Source organism: Pinus tabuliformis, chromosome J (assembly GCF_031772625.1).
Source record: "Pinus tabuliformis cultivar Carrire ecotype Pingquan chromosome J, CPIR1, whole genome shotgun sequence".
NCBI lineage: Eukaryota > Viridiplantae > Streptophyta > Pinopsida > Pinales > Pinaceae > Pinus > Pinus tabuliformis.
The window spans coordinates 342,524,303-342,549,643 of NC_142295.1; positions in this window are offsets into that span (position 1 = coordinate 342,524,303).

Consider the following 25,341-nt stretch of genomic DNA (forward strand, 5'->3'; position numbering starts at 1 on the left):
CATAATTTTTTAGAGCAGTGTAGGCTGAGGTCTCTGTGCAATGTAGGGTTCCAGGAGGAAAGAGGGAGGCTTAAAAAGTGATCTTGTGGGAAGCGCAATTTGGATCAGGCTTTAAGGCATTTTTTGTGTAGTTCTAGGAGGCAGATAGACTGCTCACTTCTGCGATTGTGTAGTGCAGCTGAAATGGAGTACAACATCAAGAACTACACAGTTCTTGGTAGTAGAGTATGGTCACTGAAGGCTGAGACTGCACAATGCAGCTCAGTCGAGGTCCAGTTGAAGGAGGTTGTCCATTCGGAGATACTTTCAAGAAAATGGTTGTGTGGGAGGTAAATGAACCAATGAAAAATTGACATTATGATCACACACTTAGCACACCTTGACGATAATACAACACAGACCAACCAGACAAAACATTTTCTTAGTGAGACATTCTTAGAGCTAAGAGTGACAAGTGTGAAACTTGACGTGACCTTCAGACTACTGTGACGATACTTGTGCGATTGTGCTTACAACTTTGTGTGTGACTGTGACTGATGTTCAAAAAGCGAAGAAAAATCATTCACACAAATACAAACCTTAAAAATCACTAGAAAAATATCGTAAGCATGACAAAGCAATCAATATGCCAAAAGAAAACCACTGGTCCAACAAGTGACAGGGAGCAAGACACATAGAGGAAACACATGGAATGACTTTCGGTGCTTGCAACCATGCATGTCATTGAAGATAGAATGATATGAGGATGATAAAAAATTATTCAAGATACGCTAAGATATGTATTTCAAAAGGATGAGTTTTTATTACCATAATTACCCTCAAGATGGTTATGCATTCGACGAAGTTTTCATGCGGTCACGATCTTTTATTATAACTCGGTTCCTTGGTCTTTTTCCTCAACTCCTTGAGAGTGATATAGCATGTCGTCTTTCCTTCTGGTCACTGAGAGATACATCTACATAGCTTTAGTGGGAAGTGATTGTTGCTTGGATGATGTCTTGTGAGGACATTTGCGCAATTTCTGAATGCAAGGCAGACTAGACAGCTAGGACAACACTGCGCAGTTTTGGGATGCAAGACACTGCTACAGGATGGGGTCTTGGGAGCAAATATCTAGGTAGTTTCTGTATGCAAGGCATAATGGGTAGCTGAGGGACAGTACTGTGCAGGTCCTAGAGACAGTGGGTTCTAGTTGGGGGAAGGACACTGGAGGAAATCACAGCACAACTTTGGATGCCAAGGGAGGATGGGGTCTTTGTGCACTGCACAATTCCCACAGGAAAGGGGAAAAACTTAATGGTTGCAGAAGGAAATCATGTGGTTCTGGAAAGTAGGATGAGGCTAAGTGGCTAGGGAACTCTAGAATCTGGCTAAGTGTGGGATCAGTGGAACTTATGTGAACAGTGATAGAGCTTGACTATGATCACACACTTGAATACTTAGTGATACAACATATATGATCTAGAACATATAAAACATATTATGCTTGATGCAACAACCTTCATGAAAAGAGTACGTGAAATGTGTGTGAAACATATCTATGTAATGAGAATAACTCATACACAAGAATATTTCCCCTTGAAGCAGAACAAGCATCCCTTTGCATGACAAACAATAATCCCCGTGCCCAAAGATGACACAGGCTACATAAATATGAACAACTCTTAAGATCGAGGAGGGGAGCGTGAGATCATCATATTACCCATAAGTGACCAAGGAACAATCGGTCATAGGATACATGATAGGCTCCGAAATTTGGATGCGAGCCAAAATTTTGGAGGGTGGTTGTAGCCGCTACAACATTGGTGGCACACTAGTAGAACTCCAACTCTCCGTATTGACCTTCTCTCATGAAAAGCGAGTCTAACTGCTCAGAAATTATTGTTCAATTATTTGATCATCATGGCTTCTACACTATCTTGAGTGAAAGATATAGTCCCTGTCATTCTCTTGATTGGTCAGCACACATACCAAGCAAAATCAACTAAGTTGTTTCGATTGGGGTTGAGGGGTATATTGATGCACAAGTAATATAACTATTAGATTTTAGTTTCATCTCTAGTGTTGCTTCCCTACCGGCAGGCCTAAACAGTACCCCAGAGGAGTCAAGTGGGAACACAACCATAGCTCTGCTGCCAGCGAGCCTGGTCAGTACCCCGTTAGAGTTACTTTCATCCCCTCTCTGCGTAAGAAGTCTTTCTCTTATTTCTCCTTTATTTTATTTTTTTCAAAGAACTGTGCATAGGCGCTTATTTATTTTTCATGAGGTAGAAAAGGGATCCTGAATCATTGAGAGAAGAAGAGGTTGTCGCTTTAGAGAAGTATGTTATGTATACCTCTGACATACTTGTTAAGGTTTTCCCCCTGACCTTACTCTACTTTACTAAGTTGACAAGGGTTAACCAAATAATAGAATAACCTATTAGAGTAGGTAGTTCTAGTTAAAGCGCAAGCGTTGTGACTTCACCAAGACTCACTTTGAACAGAACGTATTTTCCATCAGGGTCTCATCGACTGAAGAATGCAAGATCATCATAAATAGAGGGAATAGACAGATAACCAAATGTTGATAGTTGTACAAGTCCTCTTATCTTTTGCCTGGCTTGTCTCAAGAGCCGAACATGTTTCCATGGGAAGCTAACCTATGGGCATAAACAAGCAAACAAACAAGAAATAAAAGGGTATAAGTAAAGCGAAAGAAAAAAAACAAAGAAAACCAAGACATGAAAGAAAAGAAAAGCAGGAAAGAAAAGAAAACAGGCAAACAAAGTACATACACAAGCAAGAAAACATGAAAGAAAACACTACTCCTACTCCTTAACTAAGTAGTGCATGGGCCTACTCATGTAAAGTGATATTTCCAATGCAGCCACTGGTGCATTGGTTGGCTAATGTTGATGAAGGCATCGTTAATAAGAAAGATAAACATGTAAACCAACAAACAAAAAATATAAGACATTGAAGACCAACATGATCTGAGTTTAAATGCATCCACAATAAAGAAAAGAGTAAGTGCGGAGGACAAGCATTTTGCAGATGTGCCATGGTGTTGCAACACATTGTGCACAGATGATAAGAATGTACACTCTTTCAACTGTGACAAACGAGAAAACTTAAAAAATGAAGACAACTTACATTTCACAAGAGTGGTCGTTGTGTATGATTCCTCCAATGCATGAGCAATAAGATAATGTGATACAAGTGGAGGATGTGAAATATGTGAACTATATTGATCTTCAATGCAAACAAGAGAGTGATGAGGAGCCTCGATTGTTTCAATATATTTCTGATCAGAAGTGGTATTGATCTCAAGACAGCGAGGACCTGACGTAACCATCAGTGTGGGCTGAAGTGCCTCGACATCTTGAGGGGTTTCCAATTCATCAGTAGCTAGATCATCAAAGGCTGGTGGCTTAGAAATATCAATAGAGAATGAATCAACATTGTGATCAAATGGAGGAGTAAAGGGATCACGACAACCATAATCAGAAAATTTGATATGTTCATTAGCATCATCATGATCTGACAAATCATACAGAGGGGTTGATGAGAAAAAAGAATGTTCACCCTCTACATTTTCGGAAAGAAAAGATGATCGATAGGGACAATTTTGAGAGAAAGATGTGTTGTCTTTGGAATGAAATGAAAAACTGATAGATAGTGTGTTCTGTGAATGATCAGAAGTAAAAACATTTGGGGATGGATTTTCACAGGGAAAATAAGAAAAGTAAGAATCACAAAATATGTCAGGAAATAGCAGATGAGGTTCGGATAGAAGGAGGTCATCCTTCACATCATGTTCTTCTTTAGATTCCCACACATAATCATCATAAATGACAATGCAAATTATATTCTCAACAAAAACTTCATCGACAACTTGATCCTGGTGAACAAAAATTGTGGAGTTTCGAATGGGAGAACACAACATAGTACAATATGGAGGATTAATAGAACAAGAGGATGGAGGTTGATGAAACGTGTCATCGTGACAATGAACAGGCTTTCCTACCAAATCTGTGTAGATATCCGGAGCAAGTGGGGTGGGAGGATTTCACAGTTCAACAGATGTGTGTGCACCTCCTCCCACCTCGCACTATGGAGCTAGATTTGTTTGATGAGAAGCATACAAAGGGTCACTTGTGACAATAACCTTATCTATCTAAGATTTTGCATCTCTAACATTGAGGTATGCTATGAGGGGTTCGAATGATTCTAAGATATGAAATTTTCAGATATGTGAAGAAGATACTGAAATCTTTCATCGAGAAATTTCCAGTCAATTTCATCTTCAGTAATTTGAAATGCAAGATTATGAAAGAATTTGTCAAATTTCTCTACGGATTCATCAGGTGCTTTCCGTGATTTCAAAACTTTTTTATTGAGTACTCTACGATTATAGCAATAGAAATCACATGCCAACTCTCTAATCAATTGATCAAAAGAGTGAATAGATGTTCTGGGAAATGTGACACACCATTGCAGTGTGTGCCCTCGAAATGTGAAAGTGAACAGTGAGCAGGCAATGTGATCCTCATGGATTTCATTTCTTTCACATAAACCCATGAAGGCAACACCATGACTAAGAAAAGATGCTCGACCTTCACCATCATACAAGTTACATGGCAAGTCATTAAGGACATCCTCCAAAACACCAAAATCACATTCATGAGGCAGACATGTTAAAGGTTGGATTGTAATGTTAGTCATGAAAGATGTGCAAAGATTCAAAATAGAATTTGAGGAATCAGCTTATCATCTAGCCCTCCTTTTAGTGCCAGAAATGTTGATGGTGCTAGACCTACGAACATGCCAAGGGATCTCACTAGTAAGAAGTCCCAACTAGACCTCAGACCATTTGGAGTAGGAGTCCTAGTAGTGGGTAGTACAGTAATGCCTTGACTACATTAGCGCACAGAGGTAAGAAAGATAATTTTGTTAGAAGCAAGTGTCTGACCTTGCAACGAGTCAAGAGAGATGCATGGGAAGGTTCTAACAAATGAAAGGAAAAGGAACTACATCCCATAGAAGCCTATAATAATATGCATCCTGAAAGGGACACATGAGCATAATGACATCATGGATTGGAAGAGGAATAGTCCACAATCTAGGGTGATGAGTTAAATCAACAAAACAATTCCAACAAGATTCATACAATCATATACAAAGTAGTTGATACACGAATGCGTAATTAAAATAACATAAATTTCTAAAGAAACTAGAATAGTCCAACTACAATAACAACATATGTACGAAAACATGTTGGCTCTGTTATATTATATAAAGTGAAAGTTCCATCCACACATACAACCATGATAGCCACTAGCCCCAATATTGGAATGTCACAGTCAACACTTCCTACTCCTCCAAAGAGATGTACCTTCTCTGCACTATGGAGAAGCCAAGGATCATCACAATACTCTCCAAGCCTTCTCTAAGCAATCCCTAGCCAAAATCTTGTCTCCCAAAAGCTTGTTCGATGATTTATGAGGTTCTATATACAGAAAATGGTGGGGTGACCCTTAACATTCCCCTTTGAACCTTGGACTACCTTGATGACTCTTCAACTTCATTACATATAAATCTTTACATTACATATGACTATTTTCATTCCACTAATGACACTTGGAATTTCACTTTACACTATATTTGATTACAACATATACGGCTTATAGTAGTGAGGTTGTCGAGACAACTCATACCAGAACTCGAGATGACACTATTGACATATACTAGATGACTGTGGTGTCCATGTCAAGTTGTTGCACTGCTAAGTGGTGGATGTGTCTTTGGATGTGCCTCATCTTCACCTCTGTATAGGTTGATGCTGTAGGGTCTTCAATGGTCTTGGTCTTTGCAAGATGGTTCCATGCATGTACTCATTTCGCTTGGTGCTCGATGTGCTATGTACATCTGTCCAGCTGCAAGCAAGTCTTCTATCATGCGCTCCTTCTTCATCCCACTCATCGTCTCACTATGTTTCATCAATGTACCTATTATTGCAATTCACTCATGATGGGACGATATAAAATCCAAAAATCTCCTAGTCTAGCATGATGCATTATTTTTCGTGTTCGGGTCCAGGTGATCGGGAGGGAGGACAGGACATTGAAACTGTACAAAGCACAGTCCAAGGCAAGATGAAAAATTTCAGAGCTCAGTCTGCACTATTGGGAAAAATTGTGCAGCGACCACTTGGAGGAAGAATTTTGCAATGACAGTCATGAGTGTGAACTGCCAGATGGGACCCTGAGGGGGATTGTTTCTACGTAGCTTCGAGAGGGAGGATAGAGAGGGGTTGCATAGGGACTGTTGGCTAGTTCTTGATAGTTTCTAGATGAAGGATAGAGTAGGGATGCAGAGGGAATTTCTATGCATTTTTTAAGGGGAAGACATGACAGGACACTCAAGGGACCAACTAGGAATTCTTTGCATTTTCCTGGAGGAAACAAAGTGGGGCATCAGAGGGACAACTCAGAAATTCTGTGCAATTTTTTAGAGGAGTGAGTCCCAATTAAGGGAGGGCACTGGGAGGATATCTCTATGATATGGGATTGGGCGGCTGAGGTTTTCAGAACCACCGAAAGAGACAAAGCCTCTATTCAAACCACTCTAGATAATATGGTGATATAGCATGTCCCCCCATCCTGTTATAGATTGGACATGGAATATAATATCGGACACCATTTGTTGGGATATCTGGAAAGAAAAAAATGGAATAACTTTTAAGAATGACAAGTATGGGAAAAACCTTCTTACCTCCATCAAGAAAATCATCCTAGAGACTGTATCCATCTCCAAGTTTCACAACTTCCAAGGCCCCCTCACTCCATAAAACAATGGATTCTTCTTCTTTTGGACCTGCATTTCCCTTCGTAGGCCAACCACAACCCCACTAATGCTTCACACGAAACCCCTTATCACTGGTCACCCCTGGAGAATAATGTGATAAAAATGAAATATGATGGCGCAGCCAAAGGAAATCCTCGCGTAGAGGGTTTTAGTGGCTTTTTCAGGAATTATCTAGGATAAATTTTGTGGGTTTATTTTAGGAGACTAAGAGCCACCACTAAAAATGTGGCGGAACTCCATGCAATGGAGCACATTCTAGCCATGGTTAAAGAGCAGTGCTTTACCCCCTTGATCATCGAAGGGGACTCGACGCTGGAAACTATGGTTTCCCACAAACTCCAACAAGGCACCACAATAAGCAGGGTAATGGAAAACTGGTGATTAACCAAAATTCTTCACTATATCCACTGACACATTAATGACCTCAGCGGGCTCCACTTCTAGGTGGTCAGAAGGAAAGTGAATGGCTTGGATGATAGGTTAGCCAACGAGGGTGCAACTGGAAACTATAGGTTATGGTCCCTTGCATGGAGGGAGTTGAGGGAAGATCCCCCCAACTGAGAGTGCAAGGCTATAAACACTAAGGACAATGAAAGTTCTGATCATCATTACTCTACAACAGGATAGGAGATCTTAAAGGGTTCACTGGTATGTTCTCCCTAAACCCATTATAATGAACTTTACCCTTGGCATCAAATCAAATTATTCACCTACGGGATTTATATTCCCAATCGTGCCTCTGATCTTCGACCATTGCCCCTCTGACCTAAGAATGAGTCATATCCCTTGCACTACTATGAAATAATTTTACTTGTCTCTAGCCAACATTAATGGCATTATTATCGCCACCCTTCTCCTCAGCCTCCCCATCGCTCGAATAGCCTATGACTACCTCGGTCCTAATGCTGCTAACCATTACTCCATCCTCCTTCGATCCCCCTCAATTTACTCTTCCCAAACCTCTGCTCCTCGCCCAACCAATAACACCCGCTTCACCTTTCCCTCCAGCATGGCCCCTCGAGAAATCTCTTCTCCCACCATTAGCAAAAGCAGAGGAAGGAACAATGAACATTGGAATCAAGTGAGCATGTAGCCAAGAATGCAAGCCCAAATGGAAGAAAGGAAGGTTGCCATCAATTACAACAATTCTATAACTCAGGATACCCGAGAGTGCATCTAGGAGATTAAGAACCAGGCTAGGAAAATATGTCGTTGCACCAACAACGAAGATATTGATGCTCAATTTGTATGGATTCCCAACCCTGGATTTACCAGAGCTAAGGAAAACCTATAAAGTCGAACAATTGAACTCTCATGGAAAATAAAAAATATTACGAGCTTGGTTCTATAGGAGCACCGTGAGTCCACGAAAGTCATGGAAGATAATCTAGATATGCTCAAGGGTAAGTTCATAGTTCACGTGGACACGGTCCACCATAGGTGTTTCGTCAGCAAATATTTTACACATTATGCTCTACTAAAGAGGAGAATTGGGAAAATGCAGGTGGGAGGAGAAGGTATTCCCACCATCAAGCGAGATACTGGGGGTTCTTAAACCATTCATATTGCATTAACAGACACCCTGGCTAGTTTCACTCCTGAGAAGTCGATCTTGCTGGAAGAATACCCATCGAGTTAATTGGTATGATGAATTATGACTCCTTTCTGTCTTGGTTCTTTGCCCTTTGTGTCATATTTTTCTAGTTTTGGCTATAGTATATCAAAATCAATGTAATTGATAAAGGAAAGAATCCCCAGGCTCAAGACGCTACTACTGTCAATTTTGTGAGAAGTCTAGATGATCATAGGAACTCTCAAAATATCCATACCGGGATGAATTACAAGTCTTGTAAGGGAGGAAATCCCATAAAAGTTATTTTTTGCTGATGGTAAGGGTTGGACTCTACTAGACCACTCACACTCGCACAATATTGTACTAATCACTTTTTATAATCTAATGAAATCCTACTTACTTAAAAAAAAAACTATAATTTTGTTGGTAATATAAACGATAATATTATTATAATATAATTTCCAATAATAAAAATAGTTATAATAATAATAATAATAATAGTTCTAAACCTAATAATGATGTTTCAAATAATAACTATTATAATAATAATAATAAATATTGTAATAATAATAATTGTAATGATAATATCAAAAAAAGTGATAATGATTTGAATGATTTTAAAGTTTCTCCATATTCGAATAAGAGGGTAATCTATCCTTCCAATTTTATTAGCAAAATTAATTACGATAATGATAATAGTATTAATAACCATATAAATGATATTAATATTATTAGTAATAATTTTTTTCCCTCTTTTAATAAGATGGTGATCAATCATTCCAGTTTCTCTTTTAGTTCCCAAGTGTATCGTCTACTAGAAAAAGGGCTTAATTTTTCCCTTGCTCCTAAAAAATACCTGTAGAAGATATTATTTGTAATAGTGAGTTTGAAATTAAGGGTTTATCTGATTCCACCAAAGACATCATTAGGGAAGATTGTCCTTTGATTCTTAGGAAGGCCAAACCCACTAAGAGCAATATCAACAAGTCTGAATTTGAAGCCCTTAAAGCTTTGAACAATAATCCTAACATTGTCATCCTCAAAGATGACAATGGTGGGGATATTTTTATTTTGGATTGTGAAGGCTACAATAGAAAAATGATTGATCACCTATGTAATAACAGTTTCTACAAAAAACTTGACAAGAACCCCCTAAAAAATGTTTCAAAAGCATTTCCCTTTGCCATGACATCTAATAATTTGGTATGTTGCATTAGCCATAAACTTATTAAGAGAAACCCTTTCACTCTAAGGATCTATGGGCTCCCCAAGGTTCACAAGGAGGTGTCTCCCCTTAGACCCATTGTCAATACAATAGGCTTGAATACTTCTCTTCTAGCTATATATTTAGCCCGGAATCTCAAGCCCCTTGTTGGCCATACAAATTATTTTTTTAAAGACTCCTCTTATTTTGTCAATGAGTTAAAGGGTATTAAATTTGAGCCTAATTATATCATGGTAAGTTTTGATGTTGTCTCTCTTTACACCAATATCCCCATCAAAGATGTTGTTGAGGTGATCATTCAAATCATTGATCCTAATATCGCCAAGTTGGTTGAAGTGTTCCCAACCTCTACCATTTTCATCTTTCAAGGTGAATTTTATGAACATACATGCAACATTGTGTTAGGTCCCCATACTACTAGTGTAACCCCTTATTGTTATTAGTGAAACCCCCTTATTATATTGTTTTTCCCATGTAGTCCCCATATTGCTATTATTGTTCCCCATAGAAGCCAACTATTGTTATTTTTGTGCCCTTACATTATTATCGTTATGTGAGATTTGATTACATTATGACCCCTTAGACTCCTATATATAGAAATGAGGTCTTGTCATTTGTATCATCCAAGAATTTTTTTATTTATGTAATGTAAAAAAGGTTGCCCCCTCAAATAGGCTGATTTATAAGGTGTTGATATTTCTTTTCTGTATTTTTCTGAGCTGGTTTCATAACATTTGGTATCAGAGCTTTGGATTCAAGGGTTTCACTGCTCCAAACAGGTCTTCGTGGAATTTTCGCTATAACAACATTTTTGCAACGTTTGAAAAGATAAAAACAAAACCCATTTGAGTCAAACTCGTTTAGAACCTCAAGTCCAAATTTTAGATATTTTCTTGCTATATTTTCGGTGATGTGATCTGAGGAAGGTAGGGTTTTTGCAAGCTCCACAATTCCATCTCAAACTGATCATCGTGGAATGTTCGCTATAATTTGTTTTTTATGAAGTTTTAGATTCTAAAATTAAAACTCATTTGAGCTGAAATCGTGGTGAAGCATGGGCCCGAATTTCTTATTTCAATTCGATACATTTTCAGAGATACGGTCAAAGACATTTAGGGTTTTGGCAGGTCCCCTTATTACATTCCAAATAGGTGACCTTGGGAAAATCGTTATAACTCTCTCTCGTAGCATCTGATTCAAATTCCATAAAAAGTGATAGAAAGAAGACAGACTTCAGTTTGTTGGGTATCAGTTGCAGAACCTAAGGTCGAAACAGTGACACGCCACAAGTCATACATGTTCGCTATACTGAACCAGTCTATAATTAGGTCATCGCGGGAGATTGAGAATAACTCTTTTTTCGGAATCAAATTTTATTAGACTTGCAGGGTTAGAAAGAGGACTCAAAGGGCTATCACAGGTCAATATTTTATAACTTAAAGATCGGGATTTACAAAGTTACAGTCATTTCAAGATCGAGCTCCTAAAATCAAGAAAAATCGATATGAGGAAGTTTGATGGCAAAGATCCAGTAAATTGGATACTACAGATTGAGAAATATTTTGATCTACATGAGGTGAAACTGTTACAAAATGTATAATTCAACCTAGTTAAAGTTCTTTCTTTGCTACAGTAGTATTGGTGCACAAGAAGGATGGATCATGGTGCATGTGTTTGGATTATAGAGAGCTCAACAAGCTCACTATTAAAGATAAATTTCCCATTCCTCTCATTGATGAATTGCATGGAGAAATTTACTTCAGCAAGTTGGACCTTCATGCAAGATATCATCAAATTAGAATGGAGACTGAAGACATTCCAAAAACAACATTTAGAACTCATGAGGGTCATTGTGAATTTTTGGTCATGCCTTTTGGCCTTACCAATGCACCTTCTACATTCCAAGGTTTGATGAATTCCATTTTCAAACCCTTGCTTAGAAAATTTTGGGTTATTATTTTTTGATGATATACTAATCTACAACAAGTCTTAGAAGGATCATGTTCAACATGTTGATAGAGTTCTCAGACTATTGGACGAGAAAAAATTATATGAAAAAACCTCCAAATGTTTCTTTGGAGTACAATAGGTGGAATACATGGGTCATATTGTATCTCATGAAGGTGTTAAGGTAGAATCTAAACAACAAAAAGTTCTCCAACTCTTAAAGAATAACCTCACTTTGCAATAGAATCGAATGAAACAATAGGCAGACCAATATCACAGCGAAAGAAGTTTTGATATAGACGACTGGGTATTTTTACAAATACAACCATACAAACAAATGTCCCTGAAGTAAGCTAAGAAGGATAATAAATTATCACCAAAGTACTATGGTCCTTATGAGGCGCTGCAAAAGATGGGTACTATGGCATACAAATTGGAGCTTCCTACATCTTCCCGAGTGCCCCCAGTTTTCCATGTTTCATGCTTAAATAGGTTTATAAGTGACAAGCTCCCAGTTCAAACAATATTGTCAGAACTTGATGACGAAGGAAAAATCATATTGGAACCTGAAGCAGTCATGGAAACAAGAACCCGATAGCTACGAAATCAAGCAATTTCAGAGAACTTGCCCGCTGAAGATTCCACATGGGAGGACGAGAATTTTATACAGAAGCATCCAGAACTACTCAAGCGTTGAGGACAAGAATTTTGAAGGAGAGGGCATGTTAGGTCACTATACTACTAGTGTAACCCCTTATTGTTATTAGTGAAACCCCCTTATTATATCGTTGTGTCCATGTAGTCCCCATATTGTTATTATTGTGTCCCATAGAAACCCATTATTTTTTTTGTTGTGCCCTTACATTATTATTGTTATGTCGCCTCTAATTACATTATGACCCCTTAGACTCCTATATATAGAAAGGAGGTATTGTAATTTGTATCATCCAAGAAATTTTCATTTGTCTACTGTAAAGGAGGTTTCACCCTCAAAGAGGCTGATTTATAAGGTGTTCATCTTTATTTTCTATCTTTTTGTGAGTTGGTTTCATAACACATTTCCATGGGTTCCCCACACTCCCCTATCATATCAAACCTATTCATTGAATATTTTTAAATATAATCCTTTAGCCTCTACTCATTTTCATCCAAAGATGTGGAAAAAATTTGTTTATTATACCTTCATCTTATGGCCTCATGGGAGGGATAAGTTAGATTTTTTTCTTCAACATCTTAACAATCAATCAAGATCCATAAAATTCACCATGGAGTCTAAGGTTGATAGTAGCTTTCCTTTTCTTGAAATTATTTTCTCGAATAAATTTGATGGTTCTTTCTCTCACCAAGTCTTTCGTAAGAAAATGCATAGTAAACAATATCTTCATGCTCACTCCCACAACTATCTAGTCGATAAGCTAGGTGTTCTAGAGACTCTAGTTACTCATGCTTTATAGGATTCTGATGATAGTCACCTAGAGGGTCAGAGAAATCATCTTCTTAATGTCTTTGAGAACAATATCTATAGAAAATCGCAAGGTATAAGAGCTTTTCAAAAGGAAAGAAAGGTTTCGAAGAGTAAGAAAGAACCTAGGGATTTTTCTTCCAGTGTTCAACTTCCTTTTTTACAAGGGACTACAGACAATATTTCTCGGGTTCTTAGGAAACACGATGTTTCTTCCCCCTTTAAACCCTTGAATATGATTCATATCTCGTTAAGATCAGCCAAAGACCCAGTTAATCATAAATACATGAAAGGTGTGTATTTTATCCCATGTTCCCGTGGGATTCCCTACATTGGATAAATTGATCATTCAATTAATTAAAGCATTCAAGAGCATACAACTGACACAAAACATTGTAGGACTTGCTCCTCAGTTTTGGTTGATTATGTTGAGATCACAGAGCACCACATCAGTATTGAGGATTCTCAGGTCATTACTAAGACTAATCATTTCCATCACCGTAATTTTAAGTAGGTCATTGAGATTGAAAAATTTCTAAGTCACTAAACAGGGACGATGTTTAGAAGATAAGTCGTTGTTGGATCCCCTCTTTTTATTCCTAAATTTATCCTTTCTATGTTTTCTCCCTTTGTTCCTTCCTGGTTTCATTTTATTTTTTATCTTTCTCTTGTTTTCTTTGCCCTTTTCCTTCTGACTTTAATAGCATTTAATTGGTCTTCTTCCTTTCTATTCATTATTATTTTATTATACATCTAATTATTCTAAAAATATATATATTCATATTATTAATAATCTAATGCTGTTTTTTCACCTCTTTATATTAGTTATAATTTATATAATTTGTACATTATAACATTATTTGTTAATATTATTTTTCTTATAACTATAGTAATTATAATTATTTTGTTATAATAATTATAATCATTCCTAATACTATTAATTAGTTAGTTTGTGTTTTCTCCTCTGTCATATTATAATTTTTTAGTAATTTTCTTTAGAACTTTTATTTTTTAATTTAGATATTAATTATTTAATTAATTTTCAATTACTATTATTATCACTTTATTATTGTTATTAATCATGACAAATTTATTATATATTTTTCTTCTTTTTCCATAATTCCTCTTCATTTTTTATTCTTTTGACTTTTGATTAGTTTCTTTTATTCATTGTTTTAATTTTAGAGATTCTTTTCTTTCTTTCTTTTTCCTTTTTTCATCTCCCTATTTTATGGCTTTTTCATTTTTCTTTTATTGTTTCTCTCTAAATGTTCAAGTTTGAATATCATAAAAAATAAAAATAAATAAATAAGAGTATGGTCATACCAACATTAATGCACGAGATCCCATCAAAAATTTGTAGTTAAGTCGATGGTGTCGTGGATAGATGGTGATTGAGTTCTCTGTTAAGGCACTCCTTGATGTGAAGTCGCCAATTTGATTTCCAGCATAATCGAAGTGATATATTGGACATGATTAAGATATAGTCCCACCAAGATTACAAAAAATATATAAATAAGTAAATAAAATTTTCCTATTAGGATTTAGTCATTCCATCTATACTATTTATCAGTTCTCTGGTTCAAGCTATCCATCTATGTCGCAATGATGAACCACAGTACGTGGTTTGAAACACGTTGATAGTAAATTTGATATGTGATTTCTCCATAAAGTATTTTTATAAATCATCAATACATTTTGTTCTTTCTGGAATACATTTTTTAGGCATAGTATAACATATAGATAAAATAGACTTTTTCACCAGAATCCAACAAAATAATTTCAAGAAAGAATGTGATTCTTTGTTGTTTAAAATGTATTTTTGAATTCATAAATAGATTCATCACCTTGAAAACCCTGTGGTGCAATCAAATTCTATAGATTAAACAAATTAAACTCAAGTTTATAAAAATCTATGACGCATTTTGGTTAAAATTAACAAGAAAAATTATCATGAAAAAGGTCATGTTTCATCTATAAGTTAGACTACGCCCATTTTTTAACTATTTAACTATTTTATATTTAACTATAACTATAATTTATTTGTAACTATTTATATTTTATATTTTATATTTAACTACTTTTTAACTATTTAATAGTTTTATATTTAACTATAATTGTCTATACTTATATTTTATATTAAACTATTTAATCTACATAATTCTAATGCCTGGGGGGTTGTTCATGGGGTTGAAACCATTTATGCATTCAAAAATGTATTTTAAGCAACAAAAATCTTGAAATTGTAGTGTCAAATATTATATTTCATTATTATTATTATTCTGATATAATGTTTTATTTTACAAACACTACAACATCTCTCCCATATTGAGATGACATTTAAATTTTTATTCTCATTTACTGACACTACAACATATTCCCTATACTTGGTTGTAAAGTGCCTCTCAATCAATAGGAACTATGGAAGAAAACCTTAGACTATGATTTTTTTTTCTCATTTCTGTAGATGTCACTAATATGAAAATCTCTACAAAAATTTCCCCATGCTAGCTCCTAAGACCACTCTAGATCAAGGTTGAGCTACAAATAAAGATGGATTCTCATGATTGATTCATTATTATTGTGGACAAAAGCTTCTACTCTCGTATACACATTTTGGAAAAATCCCTATTACAAACAACATCTTTCAACCACTTGCATATCTAAAACCCCCAACCCCTCGTTCAAACCCCTCCACCCTAGATATGAACATGCTTGATACCAAAAACCCTAAAGAATCCTCTTTGATTCCTCCTGCTACCTCCTCACAACCCATCAATCTAGATACTTGGGAACCCTCAAAGAAAAATTATAAGTTTCCATACGATAATGATAGGTACAAAGAAATGGATTTGGATTATCTCAACCTCCAAAATATTGCAAAGGCATGGGAAGATAGAGATCCAAACACCCTTCCTAATAATAAAGTCAAATTAATAAGTAGAGCCATTCTGAAATCAAGGTAGAAAGCCCAAAAAGTGTCAATAGGACAAATTAGTTCCAATCCTTTACTGCCTTATGCCCAAAATATGAAGGAAACTATAAAGCAACACTAAGATGAGAAGAAATAAGGATGTAAAATAAATCAACAAATTCTGGAAGAGATGGGTGAAATTATTATAAACTTGAGTATAATAAATTTGATCTCAAAGGTTGATGACTCCACCAACTCATCTCCCCCATGAATATAACCTTTTGAAATAATAGAGGCATCAACTGCAACCACATGCAAAGGATTCTCAAAGACAAGTGGCTCATGGCACATCCAACCTTACTAATGATTTATGATACTAAAACTGGATGTCAAGTTTTATACAAGTTGATAGAAAAATGGGGTTGAGTATGCCAATTAGTAACTCTTGGTTCCCAAGGTCAAACAAAAGGTCTTTCTATCATCTAGTACACGCATGAGGTATCCATCCTTAACATATTCGCTTCTTTCAAAATTCTTACCATACAATTTTAGCTCATAAAATTGTCAAAAAGTTATCTTATTTCAAACATCTATGACCCTTCACTGGCTTGAGACAAGCCACATTTTCTTAGCTCCATCAATCATCTTAGTCTTATTGTCTCCTTGACATCTTGGATCCTATGGTAGATTTTGACTTTATAAAATATTCAGATGTAAAAAAGGGTGGTGTTAGAAAGCTAGAAATTGAATCCATACTATTCCAATATGGCATATCCTCTTCTCATTGGATCGACCTGATCAGTGAAACTTATACTAGGAAAAAATTAAGAGATGGATCCCAAAAAATAACTTCAAAGGCTAATAGCAATCTCATCTCTAAGAATATCACGTCTAGGGAAATTTTCATGGAGGATTCCATCCTCTCTAGTCATGACTCATATCACTAGCTAATCGAATTTGACATTGAAAACAAGTTCCTCCCCAGAAATATGCCTTTTTCCTAGAACAGTTCTAGGTCCAACATCCGATATTCACATTCATGATCAACTATTGGTGTGAAAACTAGCCAACATGGAAGTATTGACCATATTCCACCTATAGAAGACATTGAAGCACATTAAATATCAACTCACGACCTAGAATAAGGAAATATTTTGAAACATCCCTCAAGTCAAATAAAACTTGGAAGCCTAAATGGAGCATATCCATTAGGAATTCATTCATCGAGAAAGATAAAATGACGTCATAAGGGAGGAGGAACATACTATCACTCTACTTGAAGAAAGAAAGAAAGATGAAGAAATAATTTTGCGACAACAATATAGAATTAGATGGTTAAAGCAAGCAAAGTAAAATGCTTCTTTATTCCACAATTTGATATTTCAACATCATCATCACAATCATATTTCTTGCTTAAAAAAAATTATCAAGGTTTAGGACCACGAGGACATGGATCATGTGCTAGTTTAATATTATAAAGAGCTACTATCTGACACCAAGCTGGACTGGTTAGAGGATATATATAAAATAGTTAAGAACATTATGTCTCTAGTTATGAGAGAGTAGAATGAGGCTCTCTTAAGAGATATGTCTATTGAATAAGTGAAAGAAGTAGTAAAACCTATGCTCCGTAACAAGGCCACTATACTGAATGGCTTCATTAATAGATTTTTTAAGGCCTATTGGTTAACAATTGGACATGATAACTGGCAGGCATTTGAGGAATCAAGTAGATTACAAAACATCTTGAAAGTTATTGACACAAATTTATTCATTTTACTTCCCGAGAAGGATAAAGTCAAGGATATTAACAACTTCCATCCCATTGGTTTGCTTAATGTGATATATAAGGGGATCACCAAAATAATATCTAAACACCTTAAACCTATCCCATCTCTGCTCATTTTAGGTAAACAAACTAGATATGTGGAGGGGCCTCAAATTTTGGATGGTATAATGGGTATACTTGAAACCATTCACTCTTTAAAATTCTCTAAGAAACCTAGCATGCTTCTAAAACCTAATGTCTCTAAAGAAATTGATAAACTTAGTTCAAGATATATGTTCAACATTCTTCACACCTTTGGCTTCGGCCTTGACTATAACAGTTGGATTAGGAGAATTATATCTTCAACATTTTTTTATTTTGCTAGACAAATTTCCTATTACATAATCTTTGACCTCTTGTGGTATCTTGAAACAAGATACAATGTCACCTTTTCTCTTTATTAAAGTGGAAGAGGGTCTAAGGTGGGCTTTCAAAGTATAAATTAAGGAGAAGAAAATCAATAGATTGGATTTATTGGGTGATGATCTCCCTCTATCACATTAACAATTTTTGGATGATATCTTACGTATGGGCATTCCATCTATTTAATAAGTCAATTTATTTTCTTAAATTTTTTGAGGACTGATCTCTTTCCTTATGTATAGAAATAAGCAGAGTTGAAACTTAGATATTTTTCCTTAGTACACCTTTCGCTATGCATAAACATATTACTAATACACTTTGTTTCGAAATTAAAAAAATTCCAGCAAAATACCTAGGAGCACCACTTATGGATAGTTCCCTCAAACTTAGCTTATGGTGGGATCTCATCAATAAATTCAAGAATAAGTTAACTAATTAGACCTTATGATAACTAAGCTTGGCAAGAAGACTAGTCCTCCTGATGTCGGTTCTATGGGATTTTCCCATATATTTATGCTTTGTTGAAATGGCTCCCTCGTCCATCCTTAATTCAATCAAGATATTGTAGTGTTCTTACCTATGGGGAGGAGTAAAAATTAAAATAAAGGGTTCTTGTAGTTTGGGATAAGATCTATAGAGTCAAACTAAAGGGAGGTATGGGGCTAATATATACTTCAACTTAAGCTACAGTTTAGGGAGGAAAAATTTGGTGGAGTTAGCTCCAAGAAGGTCAACACCTTTCAATATCTATGAAAAAATATGCAAAGAACATTCCTATTGGGAAACTCATAAGAATTCCCTTCTTCTAAGTAGTTTCCTCCATTTGTAATCTAACAAGGAAAGGAATGCATTTGATACAACAATACTGCTTCTAAGAAATGTGTGATTAACATAATACTATGTTTTGGGAGGAGTGATAGCAAAAAAACACGATCTTATAAGACCAACTACTGAGTATGCATTTAGTATTAGAGGTTCCATTATGTATTTATTGCTTCCCCTATATATGTATTATTGATCATGTGAGGTTGTCAGTGAGTATGATCCTTGTTAGAGGTATAACCTTGTAGATGTTGTGATGTAAATTCCTTATAGATTTTGTGATGTAAATTCTTGCAAATGTTATGATGTAAATGATTGATTTTATTTATGTATTGCTAGTTTTAGAGATCGATAAAGTATATTGATGATGCAATTCTTAATGATCAAAAGTTATTTTTATACTGTTGTGTTGTAGATGTGCTTGAAGATGTTTCATAAGAGACAAGAATGGATGGTGTGCTTCAATGGAATAGTAAGAAAAAAATAGAATGAAGTAGAATATATGTATCTTGTTAATGATCAAACCACACATATATATGGATTGTCTTTAAGAAAAATGCATATGCATCCTGTAATTTCAAAAAATAAATCTACTTTGGAGTTGGATTTTACTACACATTAGAGGTTGATGTTATTCTTTTCATGAATATTTAGAAGATAATTTATTTTAACGTGACCTTAAAAATCTAAAAGACTGTGAAACGAATAAGTGTACCACAAAGAGCCATGTTTGGAATACAAAGAGACAAATTTTCGATATCAAATATCTATATTGCAATAAAAAAAACATTGAGTTTTGTATATCAAAATATATATGTTTGGATGGAAGAATAGTTAGTGATTTGATTTGAATTGTTATGAGACTTATCTTGTGAATTACCAGGTAAAAAGAGAAGGCGGAAGTACAACAAATGTGAAGCATAATTTAGGAAAACAAGTAGAAGACATAAACAATAGAAAAATAGCTATAAATATAGTATAGAACAAATACAAAGAGAAGGATGTACTCATAATGAAAGACTAGGTGAGCTAGCATATTGAAAATTTCATGTATGAGGGGATTGGTGTCTCCATTCAGGTACTAGCTTGAATACAATGACTTAGAGCATGTAAGAAGAGAGAGTGGGTTCTCCAAACAAGTTGTAGCTTACATATGAAAAGTAAGGTTGAAACATCCTATAGATCACAACCTACAAAAATTATTGTAAATGGGAGTAGGTGTTTCCAATAAGTTGTAGGTTGCAAAATTGCAGAGAATTTGAAGCCTCCTATTAGTGGGCTCCTACAAAATATTATGTGAAAAGGAAGTGGGTTTTTGCTTTACATTAGAAAAAAAAAATTGTTAGCTTCTCCCTTTCTGGGTTTCCACTTATATCTGGTGTCTGCATGTGTTTATCTTATAATGTTCCTGGTAAAAACCAATTTTTACTAAGACTTATGTTTTTACAATTTGAAAATAACTAAAATGTTGTGAATTGAGAATTGAATATATTCAATAAATTTTATATATTATGTTTATTAATAAAAAAATATTATTTAACTTATTAGTAATTTATAAAAAATACAAGAGGAGGCGCTACATGAGTAAGTTAGGCTCCCAACTATGAGAAAATAGTTAAAAATTAGTTGTAGTCCAAGAAAGGACAATGAACATTGGAAAATATAAAAAAAACATCCTTCTTTAAGGAAGATATTCCTCACCACCAAAATGATCACAACTAGAGAGAAATGTCCCTAGTGGAAAATGAATTAAATATTGTGGGAGAAAAAGGAAATTGGGTAGAATAAACAAAGATCATCTGTGATATAAATAATAGAGTTGTGTGAACCAATATTCAGCTAGAATGGTAGGATGTTGCTAATGGTAGGGAAGAGGTGACCTATAAATAATTATTTGTTTTTTATAGGAAAGGAGGCTAAATCTCGAGGGGAACTACAATGATAGTGATTCATTGGTTGGGAGGAGTGTGGTCACTCCTATTGTATTTACTAGGAATTCAGATAAGTCTTCTATATCAGTTATGCTACTTTGAATTTACGTATGGGAATCTAGAATTGGTTTCTGAAGTTCAATAGAAAATAAGTAACAATAAATATTCACTAAATACATTTTATGAATAGAACTCTTCTAATGGAATATAAATAAACAAGCAGAAGCTTCTAGTTTTTTAATGAGAAATTACTGTAAACACATCGATATCTGTGAATACATAATTTCATATATGAACAGGTCATGGTAATATGTATGTTGAAACTCAATTACAAGAGTGAATTTCTAATAATGATAATTACTTGTGAAGGTGTTATTGTTCCTTTTAGTTCTTTCTCCATTCTTCATCAAATAATTATACAAATTAATCACTCAAGTACAAAATAAATAGAAATAACAGTGCACGAAAGATAAGAGACACTAGAAATTAGGCCAATAACTAGGAAAAAACACACAAGGGAAAACCCAACAATCCTTTCCTTATAGAATCATTCTCTACGAGAGAAATCCAAGTCATAAAAAAAATGACTAGTAGACTAGTTATCCAAGTGCCAAATCAACCCTCCAAATATATATTCACAACATGTCATATGCCTATCCTTCCATGTTATGTCACAAAGAAGAGGTTTCTCATGAACTCATATAATCGGATAATTAGGTTCTTGAGTAATTCACATAATTATAGAGAGAAAGGTAATTTGTATATCCACAAAAAGGGTTCTTTCAAAACTTTGTACGTAAGCCTCTAACATAACCAGTCATAGAGATGATATGAGCATCATATTTCGCATAGAAAGAGAGCTTCAGACTTTGTATATGATTCAAGACATATTTCTTCAAAACTCGCATGGAACAAATATGATAAGCTTGACTTCACAAGTATCAAGGAAAATTTTAGGGCCAAAATCTCACAAAAGGGCTAGTTTTTGGACATTTTCTGAAAAACAATATTTGCCAATTTGGTTTAAAAGTCTCTTATTTTTTACATGTATATGATTAAATGGATAATTTTACAAAAATTACAAATTTTAATAGTAAAGTACATGGTTTTTATTTAATATTTCCATTCGATATGTATGATTTTTCAAACTAGAATAGTCGCCTACAATACTATATATATGAAAATTATTTAAATCCTTAAAGAATATCGTAACAAGTATGCCTCAAATTGACCTAAATTATCCCACTAAAAAAGAAAGTGAGTTGGATGCGAAAATGATGGAGTGTAGGTGCCAATATATAGTGATTACCTTAGTTGAAAGGGTGGCTACAATGGGAAAGCCAACTTGACACTTGGAGGGATGACTTGATCAACTTGGAGACACAAAAACATAATTTTAAAAATTCATTTTTTTCTGTTATTTTCCAAATGGGACATGAAAAATACTTCTTATTTTTACTCTAACATGAATAACATGCTTGATACATTATAATAAATAAAAAAAATGATAGATATACATTATGAAAACCTATCTTAGTTACAATTTTCAACACTCCCTCTTATCTAAGGAGGTATTCATAATGACTGATCGGGATATTCGCGAGCTGAATACTTTTATAAGAAAGGATATAGAATTATAAGCATCATTAATGATAACATCATCATAACAAGAATTGTCAAATTACTAATGCCTTGACAAGTAAGTTTTATTTCTCCATTGGATTAGAGCATAATGTTGAGAGGCATTCAATAGGACACAACACTTCCTCTCATAGGCTCATAGTTGTTGGCCTTCCAACAAAACCCCTACATTTTGGTCAAAATGAAGGGACCCCCATTATAAAATTTGAAAATTTCCCCTCTATTGCACTTGATTAGTTGACGATTTACTCTATCCTTATTATCATCTCTCTTGCTCCTATAGGGTTTTGATCATGTCTTGATATATATTTTAGTTGTTGGAAGTTCTCCATTGATTGTTCAACTTTGAATGGTTTCCACATAGTCACTTTATTGATTTGAGTATGTGTTGATTGGATTCTCCCACAACCTTTGTGCTCATATATTTGAAATTTTCTATTACATGTATCTTGGCACATTCCATTGGCAATTTCAAAGTCTTACTGCACTAATCATTTGGATGTGTGTCTTTGATGACTTTCTCCTTTGAATTGTTTGAATACCTTGGTTTAACATGGTCTTCACGCAAGGTCTCTATAGCCCATGTCCCTTCAAAGAAACATGTAAACAGATAGATGTAAATATATTAATAAAAAATAGATTAGATATCTATATTATAAAATATGTACATATTATATTAATTTATACATAATTTATACTATTTAGATATATTATATTACCAACTATGTAAAAAATCATTATATATAAATTTTTGACTCAAATTATGTGTTTTATATCTTATATGGATTGCTTATGACATAATAACATAAAATTATAATCCATATTCACTTATAATAATCCACATTATTCATAGCATAATTTATGTCCCATATAATGTACATTCGAACCATTTGAACAAACAAAGTGTTAGTATTACATAAATACAATTTAACATTAAAAAATAAAAGGAACAACATGACGATGACTATGTGGAGGATTCAACACTTCACATTTAATAAACCTAAATCAACAAACAAAAACATACTATGATGGAGGGCTCATAAAAGGAACATAATTTGAAGAATTTCAATCAAACGATTCAAGTGTATTTTGATAGGATCTCCTACTCCCCCATCTTTTCTTTTCTTTCTTTCTTCTTCTTCTTCTTCTTCTTCTTATTTTTTTGTCATGGGAGGTTGTCGGGGTCTATCCAAGGAAAATAACTGTTGAGTACAAATGTTAGACTTCAGATCATGTTTGCATGTTTCCCTAAAAAATTCCATTCAAGGCTTTAAAATGCTCAAGAAGTTTAGGATCTAAAAAGCTGCTAAAAATAGAAAACTATCGAAACAGAAAATTGTACTGAAAAATAGGAAACTGATAGGAAATAGTGGTAGAGGTCTAGGTGGAAGAGGAAGGTGGCCACCAATATCCACCTGGATCAGAATTATATGGGAAATACCTTGATTCAATTAGAATCTTTACAGTAGTATATAGCTAGAGGCATCCCCGTGCTATGATTTCATAGTCCATAAAATTATTGATTGAGGATATTTGAAGTTAGGGTTTTGTTCAATAAAGGGCAATGAAACTTTTACACAAAGGGGTGGATTTTGTAAACTAATCACTCAAGCAATTATGGGTATTGTTCTTCCATGCACCTTGGAAAAGAAACTTTCAATAGCTTAGGGAACTCAATTTTTCTACTTGCTTTGGTTTTTATTCCCACAAATGCAATTCACATTATGTGTTTGAATGAATCAATAAAGGGAGATGCAACTCGCCATAAAATACAAAACAACACTGTAATTTGCAAATTTTCAATTACATTGGAGTCTTAGAACCTAGTTACATCTATGGGAAACCCCCCCATAGGATGTCACAGGAAAAAAATGATTTATTGAAGATATTTAGAGTTAAGGATTTTCTTATTAGAGGTTAATGAAAATTTTTCTCAAGTTGTATTTCACAAACCAATTTGAAGATTATAACTTATATAAATTTCTAAGTTTGATTTTTATATCCATTAATAGAAGGTTCCAAGGACTAAAGATAAATGGGAGAGGGTACCTAATGTACCCACCTAAGTACTAGAGATCCAAGTGAGGCCCCACATCTAGGTTAAGGTGAAAGTGGCTTGAGGGAGATGCTACATGGCATTACTATAGTAGTTGATTGATATGGTATCATCATTAGATGGGTCATGCATGAACATGGCATAGGGTTGAATTGTATAAGACACCTTTCTTAGGTGGGAATATGTGAGTACCCAAGTTCAAATCTTATATGGTATAAATACCATTATGAAAAAGTGGGTAACTTCTTATTACATGGTTTATGGTTGTAAATTAATGATTATATTTGAGAAAGAATGATAAGGAATCCACTGTTAGAGGGGAGGGATAACGACTGTAACACTCCCCATCCATAAACCCAAGGATTTCTCTTACATGTACCTAGGTAATTGTTGGAAAATATAGCAAGTGCATGAAAATAGATTTTTATGATGTGAATGTCAATGCAATGTGAAAAGATAAGCATCCAGTACAATAACTTAGCTACCCAATATAATGGGGGACTTCTTAATGTGCCCAAGTGTGGTCCTAAAACTATTAATCAAATAAAAATAATATTGGGGACATGTGGCATGTAGTTAGAGGAGAATCATATTGCATGAGGACACTTTGACAACAAACCATGGAATATGAAGCTTTGGAATAACAACATGTTAAAGAGTGCACCATCTGAAAGGAGGGTTGTTGATACGAAGGAGGATCATGCTTGAAGGGTGTTTAAATTGTATGGAA